Consider the following 25,574-nt stretch of genomic DNA (forward strand, 5'->3'; position numbering starts at 1 on the left):
ATGTGTGGAGATTCCATTGCCCAAGGTGGTTTGTTCCATTGTTTAAGGCTGAAATGCTATTCCTCCTTTCCTGGGAGTAAGCCTCATTGTAATTTTGCTGTTAGTCTCTCATTCTCAAATGCTTTTCTTATATCCCATATTTCCTTCCCTCCTGATTCTCAGCTACCTTCTGTATGAGCTCTATGTTCACTTTGACCATCACACAATGGTGGAGGCATCATGGACTGCACAATATCTGTTAGCACAATAACTATGGGTAGGATAAATTGTAAATGTAAATACATAAATAAAATGTCATTGTATCAGGGCAGCCAGTGAACTGTTTGCTACTGGAAATTGCTAGTGCAATGCTGCAGAGCAATCTCTGGTGAAAGAAGAATTCTGTCCCTTACTGAGAGCAGCCAATATGCAAGAAGCAGAGAGTGTGTTGGCATGATGTGTTGCAAAAGTGCATGGCTGCTGACTGCCTGACAGTAGGGGTGGTTGGCTGACCAGCTACCATGCATTCATAAAGCTCTACCCAAGCTTTCTCCTTGTTAATAGAACAATGAACATGTATAAGAGCAACATTAAAGGTAAAGGGTAAAGGGACCCCTGACCATTAGGTCCAGTCGTGGCCGACTCTGGGGTTGCGGCACTCATCTTGCTTTATTGGCCAAGGGAGCTGGCGTACAGCTTCCGGGTCATGTGGCCAGCATGACTAAGCCGCTTCTGGTGAACCAGAACAGCGCACGGAAATGCCGTTTACCTTCCCACCGGAGCAGTACCTATTTATCTACTTACACATTGACGTGCTTTCGAACTGCTAGGTTGGCAGGAGCAGGGACCGAGCAATGGGAGCTCACCCCGTTGCGGGGATTCGACCCGCCAACCTTCTGATCAGCAAGTCCTAGGCTCTGTGGTTTAAACCACAGCGCCACCCGCGTCCCTTTAACAGCAACATACCTTGGCATAATTTGGAGAGTGTGGTGCATGCTTTGTTCCCTTCCCATCCTCCACCTACACAGAGTACTTTAATAATTGTCTCCTGGCATTCGGGCATTGATGCACCCTCGTCTTATTTCTCCTCTGCAGTGACCCACTTTGCTCCTGCCTGGCTTCTGTCTCTGTCCTCATTTCTGTAAAGGTAGCACTCCGTTCCATTCTGGACACATTAGTCAGAAGAATGAACAATTTACATCTAAGTATGTTAGGAAAAGAGTGGTACCTCGTGCAATGTAATTAAAATGGAAAACAGAACAGCAATCTATCGTATTCCCTTCTGTCTGAATAGAAATAATGGAACACACATTTAAAGGGGCAAAAAAATCGACTTCATTTTATTTGTTTATTAACCAGTGTGTCACAGCTAAAGATTTAAAATGATTTAATTAATTCTGTTCCTCATGCTCTTTTCTGATGCAGAGAGGCCATTATATTTTCCAAGTTGCTTAACATTAAAAGAAAAATGCCGCCTATAGCAGAACAAGGAGAAACGCTCAAGTGGCTTTTCAAAGGGACAACATCCTCAGTTAGCATCTAGTCTTGCAATTACATGTAGGCAAATGCTAACACAGCAAAGTGAACTGACTGCAGAGGACCAGCTCTGGACCAGCTCATGTGTGCAACAGCTCATGATGGTGGTCCTGATTACACAGTTATATATGCATCCAGGGCTGGTGCCAGGCGCTCAGTAAAGTGACACTAATATATTTTTGGGACCCACCTTGTTCTTGGGATTGTAACTTGTATATTTAATTTTTGTGATCCATCCTGGGGCATTAGGGTGAATGGCACCAAATTAATCATCATCATTTTCCCCATGCCAACTGCTTGCCCTGGAATCAGTGGACCCACACCACCATCCCCCTATCACATTACCTCCAAGAGAATGTGGCCATCTGGAAGAAAATGTTCCTCTTTCTTTCAGTAGACAAGTGCGAGCTAGATGAGATCAATAAATGGTTTTATATGAGTAAACTTATTGTTTGGAGAACAGCTTGGAATTCCATGATCAGATTGAGAACTGGCATTTGGGAATCAGTTCCTCAAACTCCATGTGCCCTCAATAGATTTTTATAGGTGGCTGACGACAGTGCTCAAGCAGTACATCCTCAGAAGATGAATATGACTTTTGCAACACATTTTTTCCTTCCACCATCCCCTTCCTTCCTTCTCCCAGTGCTTCTGGACCCCACTCCTAGGTATCAATTGGCAGGAAGGCCCAGAAGAATTGAGAAGAGAGAGAATGGATGTAGCTGTGACTATAGCTGCCTCACCCAGAACTTCTGTAGTGGACAGTATGATTTGGGGGGGGGGGGGGGCATTTTGCCAAATCTTTCCAGGTGCTGATGCCAGACATGGTTTGGTTATCTGGATATATTTTTTGCTATTTTTATGATGACTATACATTGTTTCAAAGATTTTCTTACTCTGTAGTTATTGTCCACTGGTGGTGATGATAATTATTTTTATTAATTTAATTTGTTGGCCGCCCTTCCCTCTAAGGTCCCAACAACAGAGCAGATGACAACAACATGAAAAACAGTTTAGAAACAAATTATGACCACAAATTTGTGATTTATGATTTGTGTTTTAGCTGATGACCTATTATTGGAATTGTGCTTTGATTTTTGCCAACATTGTCATGTAAGGTGATTTCAAAATCTTTTAAATAAAAAACATAATTTTATCATTGTTGTTTATTAACTGTTCGTTTCATCCTACTTAAATGTTATTGATCCCCTCTGTGTAAGTCACAATTATTGTTATTGTTTTTATTGTAAGCTGCTTCGAGTATTCTTTAATAGAGAAGTTGCCTGTGAATATTTTATATAAAATAAAAAGTAGGACACAGCCATAAATGTGTGCAGCTTTGATAGAATGACCAACTTCTCACTGCTGAATAAATTTTAGGGAAAAGAAACATAGGACAGGCCTATAAAACCTCAACAAGATCTCTCCATTTTCTCTGGCTCAGAGCTTTATCAATTGTAGGTCAGGGCTTTATCAACTGTAATTCCCAAGATCTTTCCCAGCAGAAGGAAATTTAAATTTAATATATCCCAGGCTCCTTTCAAATTGTTCTTATATTCCTCAGCCTTACAAAAGAACCTATAATCTTCTATATGTCAGTGTAAGATGCTTTATTCTAGGAATAGCTTTACAATGCTATGAGCCCCCGCCACAGTCTTTCACAATACTACTACAAGAAACATCGCATAATACATTATTCTGGCCTCTGTAAGCTAAAACTTTCATATGGTAGTAGTAGTGCAGAGAGAGGCTTATAGGGAAATCCTTAATGTTTTAGGGAGCTTTGCATTTTTCAAACAAGGCTAGATAGCCCATGCATCCAAATCATTAGAATATCTCCTTTCTAGTCATACAAATTTCATTGAATTTCAATTTCATTGTTCTGCAAGGGACAATGACAATAAAGATACCATAATCATAATCGTAATCAAATGAAAAATGTTGTATATACATACAACTAAAGAACAAACTGTTTAGTTTAATCTATTGATTTTTATTAACAAAGAAGACAGTAAACAAATTTTGCATGCTATGAAATTGGACAGGGGAGTGTTGCTCCAAAGTTGAGGGCCCCTCTATGCTGTTTGAAGAAAGCAAAGGGGACATTCTTACCCTCTTGTACAAACCACTTGCAATGAATCCTGGAACAGCTGTACTTCTGTCCAGTTCACTGACTCACTGTGGCTATAACTGAATGACTGTTATGGTAGTCATGTGTCCTACTTTATGCAGAACAGTCCTCTATTTATGGAGCTGTCAGAGGAGAGTCCTCACTATTTGGAGGAATCTTCTGTGGGTAAAGAACTGTTCTGTTTGAAGAGAAAAAGCTATGAGAAAGGAGAACAGGGGCCTTGAATTTCATCATCAGAGTTCAGTGCATGGGCAACTAAGTGCTCCAGGAAGAGAGCATGATGTTTAATGCTGCTGAGAGACCAAAGAAAATTAACAGGGTTGCACTCCCCCTGTTTCTTTCCTGACAAAAGTCATTGATTAGGGGGAGCAAGGCAGTTTCAACGTCAAAACCAGGGTTTCAAGCCAGATTGAAATTGCTCCACGTTATCTATTTCCTTCAAGTATGACCACCTTTTGGACCACCTTGCAACAAAAGGTGACATTTGCAGCTGGCCTAACACTTCTGAGTCCAGAGGATCATTTCAAGGAAGGAGCATAATGCCACCTCATTTAAGGCTGCTAGCACTTCCTCAATCCCCACAACAAGGCATTACCCACACCCTGGCCTTGCCCAATCACTTCCGTTTGGCTAGCTTTTATTAGCCAAGAAGGGCAAGGGTCAAAAATCCATGTGATATGCCAAACTCCTTCAAGCAGCTTCTCCACATCCTTAGGCCACAACAATTGAAACTCAACTAGATGGTACTCTGGACACTTCCACAGGACTAGTGCTAACGGTGGGATCTTATTCCATACAGACATGAACAGTTTTATCTTTGAATTCCTGTGGTTACAGAGAAGAGAGACCAAGCCCATGTTTGATGCATGCTAAGCCAAACGTTATGCAGATTTCCAAAAAATAGCAAGGAGAGATAAGAAGGCCTTCTTAAACGAGCAATGCAAAGAAATAGAGGAAAACAACAGAATGGGAAGAACCAGAGATCTGTTCAAGAAAATTGGAGATATGAAAGGAACATTTCGTTCAAGGATTACCATAATAAAGGACAAAAGTGGTAAGGACCTAACAGAAGCAGAAGACATCAAAAAGAGGTGGCAAGAATACACAGAGGAACTATACCAGAAAGATATGGATGTCTCGTACACCCCAGGTAGTTTGCTGACCTTGAGCCAGACATCCTGGAGAGTGAAGTCAAATGGGCCTTAGAAAGCACTGCAAATAACAAGGCCAGTGGAAGTGATGGTATTCCAGCTGAACTATTTAAAATTTTAAAAGATGATGCTGTCAAGGTGCTACACTCAATATGCCAGCAAGTTTGGAAAACTCAGCAGTGGCCAGAGGATTGGAGAAGATCAGTCTACATCCCAATCCCAAAGGAGGGCAGTGCTAAAGAATGCTCCAACTACCGCACAATTGCACTCATTTCACACGCTAGCAAGGTTATGCTTAAAATTCTACAAGGAAGGCTCAAGCAGTATGTGGACCGAGAACTCCCAGAAGTGCAAGCTGGATTTAGAAGAGGCAGAGGAACCAGAGACCAAATTGCAAACATGTGCTGGATTATGGAGAAAGCTAGAGAGTTCCAGAAAGACATCTACTTCTGCTTCATTGACTATGCAAAAGCCTTTGACTGTGTCGACCACAGCAAACTATAGCAAGTTCTTAAAGAAATGGGAGTGCCTGATCACCTCATCTGTCTCCCGAGAAATCTCTATGTGGGACAAGAAGCTACAGTTAGAACTGGATATGGAACAACTGATTGGTTCAAAATTGGGAAAGGAGTACGACAAGGCTGTATTTTGTCTCCCTGTTTATTTAACTTATATGCAGAATTCATCATGTGAAAGGCTGGGCTGGATGAATCCCTAGCCGGAATTAAGATTGCTGGAAGAAATATCAACAACCTCAGATATGCAGATGACACAACCTTGATGGCAGAAAGTGAGGAGGAATTAAAGAACCTTTTATTGAGGGTGAAAGAGGAGAGCGCAAAATGATCACTGCAGATGGTGACAGCAGCCACGAAATTAAGAGACGCCTGCTTCTTGGGAGGAAAGCAATGACAAACCTAGACAGCATCTTAAAAAGTAGAGACATCACCTTGCCAACAACGGTCCGTATAGTTAAAGCCATGGTTTTCCCAGTAGTGATGTATGGAAGTGAGAGCTGGACCATAAAGAAGGCTGATCGCCGAAGAATTGATGCTTTTGAATTATGGTGCTGGAGGAGACTCTTGAGAGTCCCATGGACTGCAAGAAGATCAAACGTATCCATTCTTAAGGAAATCAGCCCTGAGTGCTCACTGGAAGGACAGGTCGTGAAGCTGAGGCTCCAATACTTTGGCCACCTCATGAGAAGAGGAGACTCCCTGGAAAAGACCCTGATGTTGGGAAAGATGGAGGGCACAAGGAGAAGGGGACGACAGAGGACGAGATGGTTGGATAGTGTCTTCGAAGCTACAAACATGAGTCTGACCAAACTGCGGGAGACAGTGGAAGACAGAAGTGCCTGGCCTTCTCTGGTCCATGGGGTCACGAAGAGTGGGACACGACTAAACGACTAAGCGACAACGACGAAGCCAAACCTTGGCCTTGCTGCCTTGCCATACTGTTTGAAGAGCAAAGTTGGTATGAGCTGCTCGCCAGGAGCTAGCATGCTCATGCAATTCTAGTAAGTCGTAGTTTGGTTTACCGTGACATGCAAATGACACCAGTGACCAGCCCAATAGAAGTATTGTGTCCATCAGTGAGAAAATGAGAAAAAAACAAATACAGGGCTCCTGGGAATCAAACTTAGGCTGATGTGGAAGTGTGTTTTCATTCTTTCTGGACAAGTTTATCTCCTGCCTGATATATGGCAAGGGGAAAACTGTGATTACCTCGTTAAATCTCGCACTTAATCTGTTTATTTATCCTGCTTACTAAAGACAAATAGTAAAATGCTGAACTTTACCCACCTGTGTTCTAAATAAGCTCAAATGTCAATGGCTTATGAAATAATGGAATTTACTTATTATAAAACTTCACTAAGCTTTCATTAGAGTGCCATAAAAAAGTATTTGTAAACATATATCAGGCAGTGCAAAGCAGCTCCCATGAAAATCAGTGGGAGCTGTGTGCACACATCAATCATCTAATCTGTCTCTCACCGCTTTATTTATTAAAGGTATTTTAGTTTTAGAATTGCCTACATATTTTGTGCTGTTTTACTGATACATGTGGTTGTTGTTTTTATGACAGCAATAAAGCAAATTAGCTATTAGCTTCTGAATATCTATTGAGTGACCTGTATACTATGATAACATTCATTGTAATTGGCACTGTATTTGTGCAGTTGAATTGTCAATGTTACATTACAATTCAGTTGGCACATAGAAGGAAAAAGAGGTTTTATGTTTATAACAGTAAAATGACCTAGAAGTACTGGAGAACAAATGACAGAGAGAGAGAAGACAACTGAAAACTGAATTGGTTGATTTTCTTACTTCATGAAAAAAGAGCCTTAAGGCAGGATGTCAGGGAGTAAAGGGGATCATTTGCAGAGTCTGTCATATAACAGAAGTAATAACGTAGATGACACTGAACAGCTTGAGGCATGTGAAGCAAAGGTTTGTTCTGCTGACCTCAGGTGTTTCATACTGCATACCTCACCTTTGAGATCCACTGCAACTATATGGGGCAGAGATGTGTTGACTTAATGTCTACATTACATACCACTAACACACAAACCATCAATAGGCACACCCACAGTGGGGGAATGAAGTTGAGGCATGAGGACTGCAAATGCATCCCTCATTGTATAAGGCTCTTGTATGGATTCCATAGATCAGCACCGGGCTCTGAGTCTGGAGGGTGCTTCAGGATGCCACAACTATGGCGTAGTGAATTGAGCAGAACATAAGGTGAGAGGCAGGGTTGCCAAATTTTTGTCTCCTGCCTGCAAGGCTGTGGTTGAGGGAGAAGCAAGATCTGTTGAGTTGTTAATGCTGGGGCCCTCAGTCTTAGACTCAGGTTGTATATATGTGTACATAAAAAACCATATATATTTAAGACACCACAGTCCCTGCTGAACTTCATTCCAAGGAAACCAAACCCTGAGTAAGAGCTAGGACCCTTGGAATCTAATTGCTCAGAGATGGTAGTAACAATAGTATTACTGATAGTAGGACGCGGGTGGCGCTGTGGGTAAAACCTCAGTGCCTAGGACTTGCTGATTGTATGGTCAGCGGTTTGAATCCCCGCGGCGGGGTGAGCTCCCGTCGTCCAGTCCCAGCTCCTGCCCACCTAGCAGTTCGAAAGCACCCTTAAGTGCAAGTAGATAAATAGGTACCGCTTTATAGTGGGAAGGTAAACAGCGTTGCCGTGCGCTGCGCTGGTGCTGGCTCGCCAGAGCAGCTTCGTCAAGCTGGCCACGTGACCCGGAAGTGTCTTCGGACAGTACTGGCTCTCGGCCTCTTAAGCGAGATGAGCACGCAACCCCGGAGTCGGTCATGACTGGCCCGTACGGGCAGGGGTACCTTTACCTTTACCTTTACTGATAGTTCAAAGGATCTACAGAAAGAACTAGGTTGCAATGTTCCAGACATTGAGGGCTGAAGGCCACATCATCCTTGGGGTGCACAGAAAGTTGCCTAGGGGAGGGATAGAATTGGCAAATTTGTCTCCTTCCATCATTGGGAACACTGTGTGAATAGTTTCAGGTGCAAGAATTCATAATCTTAACACCATTTATTTAATTTATTTTCCAAATTGCCATCCATAAGAAATATTTAAAAATTATATAAGTAAAAAAATTGGCACAGGGAAAGAAACACTAGGAGATAACTATTAGCAATAGCTATCCCCTCATATTCTTTTAGCCAACTGGTTTGCTCAAGAAAAAGTCAGAGTTCTGTATTAGCAGACTCCCAGCAAAGTTATTTCTAAATAAATTTGTTCATCAGTCAAGGAGAAAAAAATCTTGTTCTAAAAACAGGTTAAACCCTTTTTAAGTAGATGCCTAAAGGGAATATGTGCCTTAAAAAACTCAAAGTAGGCTTCTCTCTTCTCCCTGTGTTGCTTGGCTACTCTGCAGATAAAGTGGAGAAACTGAGAAATAAGCAGTTGAGGGTCACCTCACAGACTTTTTGGCTTTCCATCTGCTCACCTGACCTTGCTTCCCTCCCACAATGTTTCTCCACGGTATGTGGCCTGTTAAGATTCCTCTATGCTGTGAGATCTGAAGGGACCATATGGTCCTAACTATCTGGTTAACATTCTGACAAGCTGCCATTTATTTTTTAAAATAAAGTAGGTATTAATTCTATAATGCTCCAATAACTCTTTCATCTTGCTTTCATGTATATTCATAATACATATGCAGTGTGTCACATTCAGAAAACTCTCTTTCTGTGTTGAATTCCTACTTTGCATATAAATAGAGCACCATTCATATTCCCATTGTGGTTGCCATAGAAGACTTTTTGATTGTTCACACTGGTTTTGACCACTTTCTTAACTTAAGAGACTAAGTAGACCATACATAGTTGTGTGAACGATTTTTTAAAAACAGAAAGCAAGCACAGAGAGCTGAACCAGAGTATGACTGCAGCGGAAAACAAATTCAGACTGGACCCCTATGCTTGTTATTTTCTTTTAAAAAGTCAGTTGTGTAATTGCTATTTCATGAAGGGCATATCATTCCAATCAATTTCTCTGGGGCTGATAGGAAGTAGGGTCACAACACTGGGTGGGAGGTAGCACACATGATATTAAATGCAACTTGGAAACTTTAAATACAACTTTGTATTTAATACTCATTTTAAAATAAATGGAAACAATATCAGCTGGAGACAAATAATGATCACGATCACTGTAGTGGGTATGGGAAATTTTACCCTTTCCATTCCCCTGAACATCTAGGGAAAATTTCTCTTCTAATGCTGCTATTTGCACTGGGAGGAAATCAGAAGAGCTATCCCAACCCTTACAATATCCTTTGTATGTTTAAATCAGCACAGATACACAATCATCTCTTATCATTTACCAAAAATCAGGAAATGCATTATTAATTATTACCATAGTTATTTCTATAAGGTGTGAGGCAGCTCCCTGCATTTTGTGTGAGTGGTAGAGTGTGGTGATGTCCATATAAGTCCCAGGGACAGGTACCTCATGAAGCCTATCCTCTGCCTTGCCACAAACAGCACTGCACTATCCAAGTACACAGATTAGGCTTCTGATGAAACTGCATGGATGTTGCAGCAGAAGTATGGCAATAGTTTTGTGGAAAGCTGCTAAGGAGAAGCCCAAGTTTGTTCACAGTCAGAACACTTAAAACAAGAGGCAAACTGCTGTTTTTCTTGTGCAATATTGACCTTTGCTTCAGTGTTTTGTTGTTCTACGTATCTGCATACAGACTGCAGAATCCAGTTGACTGGAAAACAATCTCAAGCCTTATATTCCTGAAGCATCTTTTCCTTCAGGCCTTTGAGAGTTTAAGGTTTGCTGGAGGGCAACAACCAGTATGCTGTCACTGCTGTGCTGATATTGGTTAGGACTGTATGTTATGTTATTTTATTTGTTTGGGTGGAATTCCATCAGTGCACTGCACAATCTCCCCTCCCTCTGCACACTGTTCTCAGGGTACTCCCAACCATCCTAAGCCAATGTGGGGGGAGTCATGGGGGGCGGATGGGGAAGCCCTGTCACACTAGCAGCGCTCGCTGTAATGGCTTCTCCTAGCACAACTATTTAGTAGACTCTGTCCGAATATGTTTCATTATTCGTTTTGTGATATACTTGCTTTTATTTCATTTTATTTCATTGGTTTATAAACAAACATGGGATCTAAATAGATGAAGGGTGATTTAAATATGCAATAATAAAATTAACAACAACAATAAAATAATAATAATAACTTTAAGATAACCCTAACAAAATAGTGGTCCTGTGCAACATGTCTAATTTTAAGCCAAGTCATGAAACAATGGCAAGCCTTAATTGTTATATTATGAAGGGGAAGTATGTTTTATTGTTTTCCTACATCAGACACATAAATTGCAGTCAGTTTTTCAAGACTACACCTAATTGAAATTACATTACACCAAATTAAAAGTAAAGGAAATGACTTCGGATAATGAGAATCTACTAATTCCATAAATCATAATTCGGAAGATGAATTATAACACCTGGTCAGGTTTGGAAAATAACAAATCTGTTAAAATTAATGAGATGTTAAAATGACAACTAATATTTCTATTTCCTTTCAGAGCCGTCCAGTTTGGTATTCACAGTTGCTGCTGCTGTACACTCAGAGAACAGACTATAAACCCATAATAAAGTGGTGTCTTTTATCAGAACCACCTCTCTTGCAACTGGTTATCTACTAGGGTTTGGTAATTAATAGTACATTACTGTATCCTGTGATAGAGAAGGGAATGTTGTTGCTGTTTGGTTTCCTTTAATGTTTGGGATTTTTGAAGGGGCAAGTAACCTTTGTTACTGGTTAAAAAAGAAGAAGAATGATCATACAAATTTGTGTTGAACTGTATTGAAGCTCACAGCACAAATGTTGGTCATATTTAATTATAAATAAACATTTTCCAACATTATTGGAGGTTTTGCATGCTTTTCATGAAGTACAGTGTCCAAACCACTTTAATCCGAACAATCTCAAACTAGGGTTGCTAAAGTTCAAAAAGTAAAAACCATGATACCCCGAAAGTTGTTGAGCTTTTTTCAATTGACTTGCCTAAGATCCAGGACAAATCTTGGAAATTCCCCCCAGATGTCAATTCTCCCCCAGTAATGTCCAAGAAATTCCGGACGTACGGCAGCCCTATCTCAAAAACATATTAGACATGAGAAAATGCTCACCAGAAGTCTTTTACTTCAACTACTTCAGTCTGGTCTCCAGAGCCCTTGAGCTTTATGTAAAACCTAGACTGGAACACATAAAACACAGACCAGAAGTCTGTGTTTTGGGGATGTCACACAATTCTTGGAGGTTCTTGTTTAGTGGTATCAGTTTACATTAATGACCTACTGCCAAACATTTAACTTTTGGTAAATATGCTCCCAGTTTTTGTTTTTTTTAAATCCAAAATAACATTCTAAGTTTCTATCCACTGATTGAAAATGTTGGAAAACAAAAATTTGCTGAGTTTTCCAAAAAAAACCACCACTACCCATAGTGAACAGTAAATACACACAAGTTTGCATTTCTGGAAGTGCGGAAGATGCATGTGTGGAAGATGGTTAGAATTTAAATATGCAGCCTTATGACTGGTAATTTCTAGAAGCCAATAAAGCTATACCCATGCATAGATAATTACAAGCAGTATTTCACATTGTTGAAGTATACTAGTTTGCATTTTGCAATGCAGCTTGTCTTTTCAACACTGAAGAACAGCCACGATAGAAATTTGTAGGAAACATAGAACCTTGAGTGTGATCTGCTTCCATACCACCATGTTTTGCTGGATCTCAGCCACTGGAACTCCCCTGAAATGACTCAGTTGTGGGAGCATGTGTCCTTGGCATCATAATTTGTGAAATGTAATGAGGAGGAGAACAATGCTTTCAACTATTGTGATCTGATTATGCAGAAAACTAATTCTCTGGTTTAGAATTGCCTTTGAGCAAAATAGCGTTTTCTTTGCCAGGCACCTAATACTGCTTTTTAGTTGAATTTTTTTTTCTCCTTTTAAAAACTATTACAGACAAATTGGCAAGATAAAATGAATTATCCCTTCAGTCTCAGTCTGAATAATAGCCTAGTAAAGTTTATTTGGTTCTGCATTCCGGTCTTGGAAATGAAGAAGACAAGCATGAATTAAGCTGGCAGCATTATTGCCTCTTGCTTCTTACATCCCAAAAATGACCTGCATAAGAGAAACATTGAGAATGCCACCATTTTTTTATAGCAAAAACTGAGTAAAACTAATTGTATCGACCTGGTTGACCTTTCACAGAGGCCTGATCAGCTAGGGCTCTCTGAATTGTTGTTGAACCATATCTAAAGGGCACAAGGTTGGAGCAGATGGTGACATGTTAACATTTCCCTCTTGTCTTTCATGAAGAATCAATTTTTAATTCCTTTCTGTTATCCTTTGTTCTCATTGCTTGCTATTTATAGCTCTTATCAGTGCTTTTTCTGGGGGGGAAGCATACCCCTAAACATTTTGTGAATCTAAGTTTGGCCTCATTGAGGGGCAGTATTTCAAAATGAGTAGGAAAATGAGAGTGCCCCTAAACCCTTTTTTTTTTAAGAAACAAAGCACTGGCTCTTATTCTGAAAACCTGTTTTTATTTCTGTCCTTCTTTCTAAACCCTTTTGTGAACTGAGAGTGCCTAGCTGAACAATCTTCTTCCATCTCCTGGCTTCCCTCTGAGGACTTGCTGCTTCTCCCACCTTGGTCCAGTTTAGCTGGAATCTAGTCATGGAATCAACGTATCAAAGAAACCCAATAAATTCCCCTTTATCTCCAACCACCTAACTTTCCTTAGTATATTATTTTCTCAGAAGGCATGCACTTCCACAAATGGTTGGCTGCAGTGGGAGAGAAAAGTTGTTTCTGTCCCAAGGTAAGAACCTGTTGGTGGAACCTGTCCCTGCCAGGTGACCAACAGGAGGGGAGTTAGTATACCCTGAGTAAGAAATAAGTGTGGCTTGATTTGTAGGTTGTTGTTTTGCTTGTTTTCCAAAGGATTAACTGGCATTCCTAATACAAAGCTGCATGGTTATTGGCTATTTTATGACTTTACTCATTTATATTGTTTTGATTGTTTTGTTTATTGTGCATTTAGTGCATATTTATTTTGTATTAATAAGCCTTTCATCCCTTTGGGGGCCTTTGGGACAAAAGATGGCATATAAATAAAGCATAACGTAGTGTAATATTTTTTGTTATAATATTACTGCCTCTGGCTGCTAATGGAAATGGTGTGATTCGGTGTTGTGTCTTCCTACCTAAGTGGGCCGATGGAAAGTACATCAAGGAATTTCACTAAATAAGTCTATTAATTACCCTGACAGTCTCATGTGGAGTTTCCAATGGCTGACTGAACTTAAAGTGAACCAGTGAAGAAGATTAAAAGATCACGGCTGGCCTTAAAACCTTGGCCTTCCCCTTGCCCCTCCCCAATCCTTATCCTGTCATCCAGGAAAAGCTGTTTACTGTCTACAATCTTCACAGAAAGAGGTCAATGACTAGCATATATAGGGTTGCTATTCCTGGTCAGCACTCTGGCACAAATTCATCACACCAGTAAAGGAAAGAAGATGACATTGCAGCAGTCCAATTATTCAATGTGATAAAGGGCACAATATTGTTTTATTCTTGGATGCCAAAAGTCAACTCACAATTTATATGGCAAATGAATTTCTGCCTGTCCGCTGTGCATCTTCCAGTAAAAGCCATGGGCCAAATTCAACTAACAAGGCCCATTTGTAGAAGCCCACGCAAGGACTTCCACTAGCACAATGGGGCTTTCCCTCCTCACCTTCCACTGCATACCCACGCTGTCCCTCCAAAAAGCCCAGGATAGCACATAAGCGGGAGGAGATGGAGAATCATTCCATCTGGCAAGCTGAAATGCTTGCATTGAATGAACAAATTGCTGACTGGAGTTGGTTACTAGAAGAATAGCTCTTTATTACAACAGCACCACTGGTTACTGGCCCCTTTCTGGGCAGAAATCAAAGTGCTGGTTATGACATATAAAGCCTTATATGGCTTGGGTCCAGGCTATTAGAATATTTGAAGATTTGGGTCCAGGCTATATGAGCCTACCCAGGCTTTGAGATCTTCAGGTGGGCTTTGGTCCCACCACCTTCAAAGGCACATCTGGAGAGGACAGTGAGCATAGTGGCTGCCCCAGATTGTGGAACTCCCTTTCACAGGAAACTAAGATGACCCTTTCTCTGCTTTTCTTTTGCTAACGCAAATATTTTTTTGTTAAGGCGGGTCTTTGGCCACTAACTGGCTGTTGGGGCAATCTTCAGAGGCTGGGTGTTGTACTTTTGTGGGGGAGAGGGTTGTGTGGTGTGTGTGTGTCTGTGTGCATGATTTTAAATTGTTTTTAGTGTTTTCAGTGCTATTTTTAAAAGGGTTACTGATTTAATTTTTACACACACACACACACACACACACTGACTGCATGTGTCTATATAACCTGCAAAATTAAGTATAAACGTTATTCCCGTTTATTGAAAAGGGCTCAGTAGCTGTTAAAAGGTGTTCAGTCTCTCCTATTCCAGTAATAAATTTAACCAGATACAGATTCATGTCATGCTCCTCTGCACCCGCCCCCCAGTGTGTGCATGCCCCGCCACGCTACACCCTTCGGAGCCCTCTTGGTAGTTCCACTACCCTCAGAGGTTCTGGGGTAGTGGCCTGGGACAGGGCATTCTCCATGGCAGCCCCTAAATTGTTGAATTCCCTCCCCACCAAAGTGCATCTCATGCCTCCATTGTACAATTTCATCATATGCTGGCACCACACTTCTTTGCAATTGACATCTTGTAAATATAATAATGATAATCATGATTCCATACTTTTCTTCCCCATTTAATCTGGACTTACCATTTCCAGATGGTTTCAGTTTTTTAGTTATTGGATTTTGCACAGAAATGGTAAATTGGGATCACATTGAAAAAAAGAATACAGTGATACCTCGGGTTACATACGCTTCAGGTTACAGGCGCTTCAGGTTACAGACTCTGCTAACTTCGGGTTAAGAACTTTGCTTCAGGATGAGAACAGAAATCATGCTCTGGCGGCACAGTGGCAGCAGGAGGCCCCATTAGCTAAAGTGGTGCTTCAGGTTAAGAACAGTTTCAGGTTAAGAACAGACCTCTGGAACGAATTAAGTTCTTAACCCGAGGTACCACTGTATTGGGCATCAACATTTTTGATGAAAGTAATGTCATGTAAACACTACATGAAATTTGCATTCTACAGCAGCACTGTCCACAGTAAGCTGCCATGTGGAAGTACTGCTCCCCCCCCCCCCCGGTCTCTTGTTCCCCTTAATGATCCTTTGCACTGCTTCATTGCATTCACAAAGGTGGGAGAGAGAGATAAAGCAGAGTGACCTGTGTACAAGCATGGCGGATAGGTGGTAAACAGCTCTAGTAAGCCTATGAGACTCCTTTGTGTGCATAAACTGTGTATGAAACAGATTGATTTAGGCCCCACTCCCATGGCAAGGCAGTTTATGATATCAGTATACTAATAATGCACATTTAATATGTTTTTGAACTTGAACATTGCAGCAATACAAGAATAACTTTTTTATTAATTAAATTGGTTGTTCAGCATTCAGCATGAGCTAAGAGGATGAAAAAATGCAATAGAATGCAACATTCAAAGCAATTAAAACAACAAAAGGACAGAAAAACCTATCCAAGGTGGCACCAGAGAAGCTCCTCTTTGGCAATGGCATTCCAAATATATGGTACTACAGCCAAAAAAAGCACCAAGATATACTTAATTGGATGTACTTAAGCTGGGAAGTATCAGTCTCAGATATTCTTCAAGTGGTTTCGAGGGATTATTTAAATGATAAACTGTGCTCAATGAGCATAATGAGCATAATTAATGAATGTAAGCAATGACATCAAGACCATGAAACATGCTGAAGAAATAGAAAACTTACCATAAACATGTAATCCAATGGTTGCCTGGTATTCATACAATGGTATGCGGGTCCTAAAGTAAAATATAAACAAAAAAGTTGTAGTCTCTGATAATGACAAATTGCTATTTTAACACTGCAAGTTTCATAGCAAAGAAAATTCAGGAAACATATTGGAAGCAGCAGCGGTAACAAGAACAGCCTTCAAATGTATCTAGGTCAAAGATCTAGAAATATTTCTCATTTATAGAGCACAGATACTGAAATCTTGAATATCATGAGCTTCCCCCAACCCCAGTATTTGGAAAATCTGCCTCACACTGAGTTTTCCTGGATTTCACTCTGTCCCATTCTTTCTCATCTCATAAGGAACAAGAGATTGAGTTAGGCGATCCTCTGGAGCAAATTTGGGAGTGCAGGGGGGGAGGAGGAAGTCCCACTGTGGAAGTAAAATCCTGCTTGTGCAGCATTACCTAGAGCTGTTATACCACAGTAAAAGGTAAAGGGACCCCTGACCATTAGGTCCAGTCGTGGCCGACTCTGGGGTTGTGGGGCTCATCTCACTTTATTGGCCGAGGGAACCAGTGTACAGCTTCCGGGTCATGTGGCTAGCATGACTAAGCCGCTTCTGGCGAACCAGAGCAGCGCACAGAAACGCCGTTTACCTTCCCGCTGGAGTGGTACCTATTTATCTACTTGCACTTTGACATGCTTTCGAACTGCTAGGTTGGCAGGAGCTATACCACAGTACTTCACTTCACTTTAAAAAGGACATAGGTTTGCAAGACTCACTACCTGTACAATACAATACAGCCTATTTCCAAAGCATTGGAAAGTTACTGCTATTTCGGTTTATTTTCTGGTTTCAAGTAACATTTAATCTAAACTGAGTTAATCCAAAATTTTGTTGTTGTCATTTTAAAAAAATAGCCAGTGAAAATTTGTTGCGCTTCAGTTGTTAAGATTAGACCATTTAAACCTTTTGTTGCAGACATTCAGAATGCCTTTCAGGACCTAATAATAGTTGGCAGAAAGCATGAATAATTAGGCACGTGTTGGTGATCAGACACCTTGCAGGAGAAAACAAAACTTATTGATTTCCTTTTTCAGATGGTTTTGCTGACTGTGTGGATTTACATAATTCCAAGTAAAGTTATGGCATAACACCTAAAAGATAAACTATAAATATGATGATTTGGGCACCATCTCAAAATAGCAGCAGTGCATTGCAATATGATAGTGAGTTGCTGTAGAGACAAATGATCAGCATACAAATAGCCTGATTATGGGAGCAGAAGGAATAATCACTGATTGGCGATTTAGAGCAGAGGAAGACTGATTATACTGAAATGGAAAACTGACAAACCAAAAACTTATTTCTACCTTCTCTGTTCAGTGTTTGGTAAAATAACAGCTCAGAAAGAGAGAGAGAACTTGTTGAAGGCTTGTTGAAAAAGGAAGGTCTCCAATAGACAGCAGAAAGGCAGTAAACATAACAGAAAGGAGTTCCAAAGGGTATGTGCCAGCACACTAAAGCCTGATTCCTACATCACACAGAATGATGACAAGTCATGCATCCGCCAGCAGCCCTGATGAGTTGACATCTGCCAGAGGCCCTCACCTGCATAGCACTGTGAGCAGCTGGACAGATGATCAATCCTTAACACTTCAAATATTCTTCACAAATTCTTAAACAAGCAGCAGCACATACGTATATGAATTGTTTTCCCAGTGTTGTTTAGAATATGCAAATTTGAGTCTCTACAAGGAAATGCGTTCTCAGCTCTGGACAGCTGTGGGGAACAAAGAACAACCTCTGCACACAAAAACACATATTTGCTAAGAGTGTCTTGAGCCATATAAGAAGGCCATTCTGCTGGTTCTTTCCAGGCTTGTCCCATCTTGCTTCTAAGCTGAAATTTACTTCTGCCAGTTTACCACCAAGCTTTTGCAGTCTGCTCCAGTTTTAATGGTTAGGACTGCTTTCTGCAGTTTCTGCTTTTTGCAAATTTTAATTTGACCTTAGATCTTCCACTCTGCTTTTCTTTCTTTGTTGGCTTGGATGTGGGTGTCCTTGAGTTTATTGGAATAAATGCCATGTCTTCATCCTTTTCAGATAGAAAACTACCTATTAAACTTATTTTAAATGTGTGTTGTTGTTGTTGTTTTTTAAAAAAATGTTTTTGTTCTGACTGTAAAATACTAAAACGCTAAAATGAGGTGCATGGAACGTTATGAAAGCTACTTTACTTAGACCATTTTTAAAACAACTACACTTTATTCAAACATTTGCATTGCTGTGTCGGGTCATTTATTTTCAATACAAAAAGAGCCACAGTCATTAAGAACCCCTTAAACACTTTTGAATATGAGCTACAAAATGTTTCCAATCTCAGCTTTTCAATTGCACAATCTTTAAACCTGCCATACTGATAATGCTGCTGTCTTGTTATTTCAGTTCTTTTTAGCTCTACACCCAACAGCCAAAGAAAAAAATGTGTAAGCATAAATGTACTTATAATTCCTAAAATATACTCAAGGTGCTGTTACCAAGAGAATAACTTTCTCCAATATACATAGATATCCAAATGCCAAGCTGGGGATGGGAAATAACTTGCTTTGTTTATTATCCTGCAGGCATAGAAAAATACTGCTATATACACAGTCAATATTGGAACAATATTTCTGTCAGCTCTGATGTTTCAAATAGAAAATAAATTATGTTCTGAGAAAATCTTCTAAAACTCTTGAAATGAATCTGCATATACCCTTAATAAAGAAACTGAGTAATGGTTCCACACTAAGTGGAAAGGGCCTGATTTAAACACTACCTTGGTGGCAGCTCTCCCCACTGTAGAAGTGACTGTGTAAACATTCATCACACAGATTGGTAGATTTTGTGGATAATTCTGGTGATCACAGTTCCACATGAAATACTACCTTCTCCCAAATGAAGCTTCCTATCAATTAAGATCTTAAGAGAACCATCTGCTGTTGGAAGGCTTTCTCTGTAGTGGCACCCAAGTTATGAAATCCCTACCTAAGAATGTCCAGCTAACACCCTTCCTGCCATTTTTAAGGTGCCAAGTGAAGTCCATCCTGTTCACTCAGTCTTTTAATGGCATTTTATGGTTTTTGTGATAATTGGTCTCTCCCTTTTAATTGCTGATAGCTTAATGGATGTTTAGTCATTGGCTCACTTGGTTGATCTGGTGTTTTATGTAGGGGTGGGGAGCCCCCCCCCCCAAGAAAATGTGTAGGGCCTGAACAGTGCAAAGTGGGTGGGGCCAAAACCCAAAGTTGGTGGGCCTCAACAAGACGTCAGTTGCATCTCTCTGCACCAGGACATAAATAAAAAGAACCAAGTCCTGAAGCTTTCAAAGGCAAAGAAACACAGGAATGTTTCAGTGCTTCTGTTTCCATATGGGCATTGAGAAAAGGTACTATTCCCAATCTTCTCTGTTCCACAAATTAAGTAGAAATCCTGGCACTAGGCTTTCCTGCAACCAGAGTCTCCTGGGATCCTTGCTACAATCAAGGAATGGATCGTTACAATGTCCCTCACCATAAAATCTGGAAACTCTCTGATTTTGGGCTAGCTCTAGGGCCTTGCTGGTCAGGAAGCCTGGGCTATAGAAGGACACATAAAGGCTTTTGGAATTGTCCAATGCTCTAAGGATCATGAGATGCTAGGGATGTGGGTGGTGCTGTGGTCTAAACCACTGAGCCTCTTGGGCTTGTTGATCGGAAGGTTGATAGTTCGAATCCACGTGATGGGGTGAGCTCCTGTTGCTCTGTCCCAGCTTCTGCCAAGCTAGCAGATCAAAAATGTACCAGTGCAAGTAGATAAATAGGTACCAATGAGGCAGGAAGGTAATGACATTTCTGTATGCTCTGGCTTCTGCCATGTTCCATTGCACCAGAAGCGGTTTAGTTATGCTGGCCACATGATCCAGAAAGCTGTCTGCGGCTTCCTTGGCCTGAAAAGCGAGGTGAGCAGCATACCCCATAGTCACCTTTGACTGGATTTAACCATCCAGGGGTCCTTTACCTTTTACCATGAGATGCTGTGCCCTGTCTTCTCCCCCACTGTGAGTGAGGCCCCTCCAGTTCCTCTGACAGAGAGATGGAAGTCCCAAGATTCAAGGGCCATTGACATAATAGTCTTGTCCGTCTCTCTGGAGGAAATTGCCACGCTGGCTGGAAACACCACTGCTCGTGGGATGTGGAATGCTTTGAAGCTGGCCCATCTGCCAGTCATCCCAGCCCAGAGTTTGACTGCATCGGAGGTCCTGGCTGTTTCCCGGAATGCAAGTGGATGCAGGGGTGCCGTGGGCACCGGTTGCAAGCTGCAGGGGGAGCTGACTGTGGTGTCATCCCAAGCAGCATTCCAGCCTCCAGGGGGAGCCAAGGAGTCGGCAGCTGAGAGCTCTGTTTCTCGTGGGAACCAAGGTCATCGCCTCTGCAGAGGCCGGAAGGCCAGAGGTAAACAGAGACAGATGCCTGCAGATGGCCAGAAGCAGAAGGGGGGTGAAGAGCCCACGCCAGTGGAAAACAAGGCTTTGTTTGCTGGCACAGCTTCACCAAAGGCTAAAGGCATGTCTCATGGCCAGGAGCAGGGGGGCAAGCAGTTTAAGCCCACGCCTGTGGAAAACAAGGTTTTGCTTGCCAGAAAAGCTGCTCCAAAGGCCCAGCCCAGATTTGTTGTAGATTCTGGATGCACCCGCCATCTCGCAAAAGATAAGCATCTCTTTATCTCCTTCAAACCTCAAGATGGTGAGGTCCACCTGGCTGACGGAAGGACGTTGCGGATCGCAGGAGAAGGGACAGTGAAACTTGCAAGTCTGCACACGACCATCAGAAATGTACTTTATGTTCCAGGTGCTGTGCACAATTTGCTCAGTGTCCCACAGCTGATTGGGCGTGGTTTTGAGGTTTCCTTCAAGAGGAACGTCTGTGTCATCAGGAAAGGCAAAGAGGACATTTTGCATGCAAAGTTTATGGATGGCTTGTTCTGTATAACTTATGATGACAATGCTGTTGCTGTGTCTAATGTTGATTCTTGTTGTGTTGCACAAACTAACAAGGTTCTTCATGCAGGATGTGTTCACGAAGCACACAGAAGATTTGGTCACATGTCTTGGCAGGCGCTGGTCAAGATGCCGGAATTGGTTGAGGGTTTGAACATTAAACCCTGTAAGTTTCACATGAAATGTGTATCTTGTGCAGAGAACAAGGTGAAGGTTGCTCCAAAAGGCAAGGAGTCTAGCAGGCAGGCTTCCAAACCCTACCAGCTTGTTCACGCAGACCTGGTTGGTCCACTTGCGCCCTCTTTGGGTGGAGCAAGGTACTTCATGGTTCTAATTGATTCTTTTTCCAGGTACATTCATGTGTTTATGCTTGAGCAGAAGTCGCAAGCGTTTCCTAGGTTCAAGGCATTCTGTGCTTGGTTGGAGAATGTTCACAGTAAACATATCGGCTGTCTGTTTACTAATCGAGGCAAGCAATTCACTTCTCAGCAGTTTGAAGCTTTCCTGACTGAGAAGGGAATTCAGCATAGCCTCTCAAGTCCTGGATCCCCATGGGAGGTTTGTGAGCAAGCAAAGCAAACATTGCTTCAAGGCATGAAAACCTTGTTGCATGATGCCAATCTCCCTGAGAAGTTTTGGGGGGAGTCTCTGTCAACGTATGTTTACACGTTTAATCGCAGATTGTCATCACCTATTGGTTGTACTCCCTACGAGAAGATGTTTGGTAAGAAACCAAATGTCAAGCACATGAGAATCTTTGGTTCTGACATGTGGGTACACACCCCACAAAGCAACAAGCTTGGGAAGCGTGGGGCACATGGTTTGTTCATGGGGTACGACAAAGGAGCATACAGGGTATGGATGACTGACTCTAAGTCCATTAAGTTCACAAGGCGTGTTGAGTACAATCCTAAGTGGGGGGAAAATGTGGGAATTTTCCAGAGTTACCCAGAGGAGGATGAAGGTGATGTGAAAAAAGCAGGTGATGCTAAAGCAGCTGAGGAAGCTGAGGATGATGGTGATGATGGTGATGATGATGATCAGAGTTCGGATTCCAGTTCAGTGGGCGGCGCTGCTGCTGGTGTCAGTGACAGTGATGACACAGCAGACTACAAGAGCGCAAAGGCCTCAGTCAGACCATCTGATGCATCTGACAATGAACTGGAAGAACCACTGTTCACCATTGGTCGTTTTTCTCCCAAGAAGGAGGAGATGAGCCCAGAAGACTTGCGTCTAGTACGCAGATCTGAAAGGGCGACCAAGGGCAGACCTCCAAAGAGATTTGCTGATGAGTTTGCTAAGACAGCAACTGCTGTTCTTAGTAGCTCAGACAAGGTGTGGGAACCTTCAAGCTTCAAAGAGGTTCAGGAGTTAACCTCTAAAGATGCTGAGCCTTGGCTTGATGCCATGAAGGCTGAAGTTGATTCCTTGAACAGGAACCAAACTTGGGAATTGGTACCGGTAGTCCCAGGAATGAGACTGGTTGGCAGCAAATGGGTCTTCAAGGCCAAGACAGACCAGAATGGCAAGGTTGTCAGACACAAAGCCAGATTGGTTGCCAGAGGTTTTTCACAGGTACCAGGACAGGATTACCACGAGACCTACTCACCCACCGTCAAATATGAGAGCATTCGACTGATGCTCAAGATTGCTGCAGAGGAGAAACTGCATGTTTCCCATCATGACATTAATACCGCTTTTTTGTACGGGATTTTGGGGGAGGAGCTGTATATGCTTCCACCTGATGGAATGCAGATACAGAAGGGAATGGTCTGTAAACTGCGGAAATCCATATATGGTCTCAAGCAGAGTGCCAGGTGTTGGAACACAAAACTCACTGAGACGTTGCTTTCTCTAGGTTTTCACCAGGGCAAAGCTGATCCATGTGTGTTTGTCAAGGAGGAGGGGCAAAACAAACTGTATTGTTTATGTTTTGTTGATGATCTTCTGATGTTCTGGAAGAATCAGGCTTTGTACCAAAGCACCCTAGCTCAGCTGAAGGAGCACTTTGACATGAAGGATCTTGGTGAAGTATCCAACTATCTTTCTCTGCAGGTGGAGAGGGATCAAGCAGGTAATTTTCTGGTTCACCAAACACAGAAAATTGCTGATGTATTAACCAGGTTGAATTTGGTTGATGCAAACCCAGCAGACACACCGATGGTGACAGGTTACCAGGTAGATAGTACTGCTGAAGCGTTTTCTGACACAAGGCTGTACAGATGCATTCTAGGCAAGTTGAATTTCATTGCTAGATGCTCAAGACCTGACATAGCTGTAAGCACTAACCTGCTTAGCAGACATGCTAATAATCCTACTGTTCAGGATTGGAAAGCTCTGAAGCGCATAGCCCGCTATTTGAAAGGGACTATGCACTACAGGCTGAGGTTCACCAGTCAGAAGACTGGAGGTCTTGAAATCTTTGCTGATGCAAGTTTTGGAAGTGACACCACAGATGGTACAAGCACTTCTGGAGTATGCTACATGTACAACCACTGTCTGTTTGACTGGCTGTGCAAGAAGCAGACGACAGTGAGCCTAAGTTCCTGTGAAGCAGAACTCAATGCTCTGTCATTTTCACTCATGGATTGTGAATGGTTGATGCAACTGTTTAAGGACATCAGAGTTTCTGTGAAATGTCCTGTACAAGTGTATCAAGACAATAGATCCTGTTTGGCTTTGCTGAACTCAGAGAGTTGCAAGCAAAGAACCAAGTACTTGCAGATTAAGTTACATCGTGCAAGAGAGTGTATTCAGAAAGGACTTATTCGGGTGTCCTACATGGCAGGAAATGAAATTCCTGCTGATCTGTTGTCGAAGGTTGTTAACAGAGAACAACTTAAGGTTTATGCACAAAGGTTGCAATTGGGTTGAACCACAGGTACTACAGGTTACACGGAAAGGGGGAGGATGTTGGGATATTTCCGTTCCACCTTAAAAGGGAGCAGGATGTTTGTGTCACAGCCTGCGTATTTCCTGTCTCACAGGATGTTTCTGTTGTGTCTTTTGCTTTCGTTTCTCTCTCACTGCCGGAAACTCTAGCAGGCAGTCATGGCTTTTCTTTGTTCTGATCAACGCTGAATAAACTTAGAAATAATGCTCTCCTGTGTGCAACTTTTGCTGTGTGAACTCTGCTGATAGAGTGTGCAAGAGCTCTGGATCTTTGGGAAGCTATTTCTGGAGCTCCTGTCGCTAATTGCTGATACTGCGTGTCTACGGGAGATTGATGGATGTCCGGAGACGACGTGGAGTCAAGATGGACTTTATCTCCCTGGCAGTATCTCCCAACACCTTCCACCCCACTCAATCTTCATTCCAGTGGCAGTGGATGAGCAACCTGCATAGTGAATTCTCATTTTAATTATCAAGAATTTATTGCAGCAGGGTTTGGTTGTTGCTGCATTTTAAAAAGGCTGTACTGCTTTGTTCAGCACTGTGTGACCCTAATAGAAAATGTTTACTTCTATTCTTTTAATAAAAATGTTTAGGATTCTAGTATTAGTAATTATAGCATTATAAAACAAAGCTGACAGCTGCCATGTTACTGCAATATGTCAAAAGGGATGCCAGTAGAGGCCTCTCGGAGGCTATGGCGCATCTACTGTCACATCTCATCAGGTGATGAATTTGAAAAGCTGTAAGTGCCAAGTTTCCTCATTCTATTACATGAGTCAAGGGGGTTATTAGGAAAAACAGCTCTCTCTCTTTCTCTCTAAGAGGACATATATCCAGAAATATGAGCTGGCACTGTTGAACAAACACAAAGTAAGCAAAACGTTGGTTAGCAACAGTCTGAATGGACAGCCTTAAGGCAAAATTCTGTGTAGGAAGCAAGGAAATCTGGCATGTTAGATAATAAGGTAATAGGTGTTATAAATACTATATAACTCTATGTAAATAGTCTATCCAGGGTCAAATCTCATACTTCTCATTTTTGTTCCAGAAGGCAAAAAAAGTGCTTGTGGACATGGCATAAATATATGACCTAGGTAATAAGCTAAATTGTTTATATATTGAAATCACTGAGATGATCACAAAATTCCCGCCTTCATAAATAGTATTTTGTTTTGTTTTGTTTAAGGATATGTTTATTAGCTTTTAGAAAACAACAACATACAAATAATCAAGATAATTACTGTCTGGAGTACATTGTTACAGAAGGTTCAGTATACTTTTGCAGACATCATAATAAATGGATTCCATAAAGGAACGTTTTGGAAGTGTGAGTCGCCTATCGGTAAGCTAGCCTTGCAACACAGCACTTCTGATGTTTAAGAT

General features: G+C 41.7%; 1 protein-coding gene across 12 annotated transcripts in view; it reads right to left on the reverse strand.

Annotated features, from left to right (window-relative positions):
* The window catches only part of ATP2B2 (ATPase plasma membrane Ca2+ transporting 2), a 361,419-nt gene that overhangs the window by 235,542 nt on the left and 100,303 nt on the right, over positions 1–25,574 (reverse strand). For all 12 annotated transcript variants that reach the window (XM_083429097.1, XM_083429087.1, XM_083429090.1 and 9 more), the window contains exon 2: positions 16,288–16,340. The gene's annotated coding sequence lies outside the window, so the exon portion shown is untranslated. The remainder of the gene's footprint in view (positions 1–16,287; positions 16,341–25,574) is intronic.

Source organism: Podarcis tiliguerta (assembly GCF_965153285.1).
Source record: "Podarcis tiliguerta genome assembly, chromosome: 2".
Classification (NCBI taxonomy): domain Eukaryota; kingdom Metazoa; phylum Chordata; class Lepidosauria; order Squamata; family Lacertidae; genus Podarcis; species Podarcis tiliguerta.